This window comes from Theropithecus gelada, chromosome X (genome assembly GCF_003255815.1).
Source record: "Theropithecus gelada isolate Dixy chromosome X, Tgel_1.0, whole genome shotgun sequence".
NCBI lineage: Eukaryota > Metazoa > Chordata > Mammalia > Primates > Cercopithecidae > Theropithecus > Theropithecus gelada.
In genome coordinates, this window is record NC_037689.1 from 40,587,771 (window position 1) to 40,590,730 (window position 2,960).

A 2,960-nucleotide genomic window follows, 5' to 3' on the forward strand; every position below is an offset into this window, starting at 1 on the left:
ATGAGAGTAAACTTATTTTGCAAACAGATTAGTTTACCTCTGATTACCTTTAGTAGGAATTGAGTGACTGTAGAGAGAAAACTTATGTTTCAGAAGAACAAATGTAGTACCCCTGTTACTAGATCATAGCCCTGTTCACTGTGTTTGAGTTTTTATTATCCACTTGTAGACTGGACTGGATTCTGAATTCTAGTTTCCTCCAATAACTGACTACAGGACTCCAACTAAGAACAAAAACTGCTCTGCTCCTAAAGCGCTATAAGCTGAAGCTGAACAACTCAATGTAAATTTGGGAAGGGACAAGTCTCATGGCTGATGTGTGGGCCACACAAAGACTTCACCAGAATGACCAATGCCACAACCAGAAACACTGAAACTGCAAACCACGATGCGAAGCTGCCAGCTTCACACTGCGGACAGCTTTCCCGAGACCATCGGAAGAAGGCTCCCTATCCTAAGACTCTTACTTCTCTGAATTTTTCTTTGCTTATTCTTACCTCTTTCACTTGGCAGAATAATGCCGTAGTTAGAATTTCACAATCAGTAGCTTCTGTGGGTCACTTGCAAATGGTCACTCTTTGCTTTAATTTAACCCAGTCATGGGATGCCAGATAATAAAATTGCTGCCTACTGCCATCTGTACAATTGCTAACACTTCTTGTTGCACAGGGATAAATCCATCAGGTGTTGGAGACTCAGTTGCAAAAATTAACAGGCTACTTTGTTTATGATGGTAGAACCCTCATCTGGCTCCTTCTTTCATCTACTGAATTTTAGTTGGGTTTGTTTATGGGAACCTTGGCTAAGAACCATACTCCAAATTCTTGGTATTATCCTCCTGATAGTTACAATGGTAGTCTCCGTAGCACACTGTCTCCTCTCAAAAAGTTTTAAATGTTTGAACACAGCCATTTGTCAAGCATGAAATGGTCTCTCATCTGCTGGAATGACAAAAACTCAGAGAAGTGTGTGATCATGAAGAGACCATAACCTACGATTGATATGTTGAGACTAGAAACCCAAATGGTGGTAAGTGAGAGCAGTGCTGATGCCCTCAGTTTTGGTCACACTCTCACCTAGGGGAGAGCCTGACCAAAAGGGGAGAATTGTTAAACAAAAATCTGTAGGAGGCCATTGTTTTCAACTAAGCAACAAAAAGACCAGACTCAAAATCAAAATGGAATCACTCATGCTGAAGTGCCACATCACCAAAGCAAAAATGAGTTGTTAGCTGGCCTTCCAAAAAATCAGGATAGTGAAACAGCCTAATTTCCCAAATGGGCCAATTTCCATTGATGTGATAATGAAGTTCCCTCTGCCTTTAATCCTTAAAACAAAATGTAATCTGAAACTGGCTGGGCACAGTGGCTCACGCCTGAAATCCCAGCATTTTGGGAGGCCGAGGCAGGTGGATCACTTGAGGTCAGGAGTTCGAGACCAGCCTGGCCAACACATGGTGAAACCCCATCTCTACTAAAAATACAAAGTTAGGCATGGTGGAGGCACTGTAATCCCAGCTACTCAGGAGGCTGAGGCAGGAGAATCACTTGAACCCAGAAAGCGGAGGTTGCAGTGAGCCAAGATCATGCCACTGCACTCCAGCCTGGGCAAAACTCCATCCCCAGCCAAAAAAAAAAAAAAAAGAAAGAAAATGTAATGTGAAGTAACCTGGTGTTAACCAATCAATTCCAATCAGTTATTTGTCTAGTGTTCTGTTTCTCTGTTTCTACTTTACAAGGAAAGTAACTTGGAGGAGACCAGTCTGCTTTCATTCTTTGGTTCCGCTTTCTTCAGCTTTTCTCTGTCTATACCAACCTCCTCTGCTCAACTCGTTGCAACACTTATTCTAATTTTATGGAATGAAGTATCACCTGATTCTAGAATCACAAAGCCAAGTAAGATCTTTAAATCGTAATGTTATCATTTCACAATATACATTGTGCCATTTATTCTATTATTCAAATTGTGTATCAAACATAAGAGAATGTATGTTTAAAGGAGAGTGTATGTTTCTTTATTTTTGAGACCTTCAAGATCTAGCAATATACCAGATTAACTATCCTGCAACCCTGCCTGCTACACACACCAGAAGTAATGAATAAAATATAACAAACATCTTTTTTAAGCGCACAACTAAGCGTGCAGGAAAGTGAAAGAAACTCCTAGAGAGCAGAAAAAAGAGCATAATTAAAACCATAGCAATATGAACAGCAGACAGGATTGACTTTAAGGCAAAGAATATCATTAGGGATTAAAAATGGTCATTACTGAATGCTAAAAGGAATAATTCACCAGTAAAATATAATAATAAACATATGCATCTAATAATACAGCTTTAAAATGTGTAATGCAAAACTCAACATAACTACCCAACTAAATAGGTAGAGGGAGATTTTTAATATACCTCTGTCAGTAATTGATCATGAAAATTTTTAAAATTCATGTATAGAAGATTTAATAACCCAATTAGTTTACCTAATTGTGTATAAATACATATATAATTTATACTGTGCATGTATGTGTGTATACACACAGATGCACAACTCTGCAATCGATTTTAGAGAATACACATTATTTTCAAGTACACACGAAGCATTTAAAAAAATTAATTATGAATTAGACCAAAAAGACACTATATTCTCTGATCATATGCAATTAAATTATAAAGAAGTATAAAAAGATAACCATATTAATGAATGAGTGAAAAAGGATATAACTCTAGATCTACCAGAAAATGACCAAAAAAAGTTCATAAGAATACTGTGAATAAGTTTATACCAATAATTTTTTTTTTTTTTTTTTTTGAGACGGAGTCTCGCTCTGTCGCCCAGGCTGGAGTGCAGTGGCCGGATCTCAGCTCACTGCAAGCTCCGCCTCCCGGGTTTACGCCATTCTCCTGCCTCAGCCTCCCGAGTAGCTGGGACTACAGGCGTCCGCCACCTCGCCCGGCTAGTTTTTTG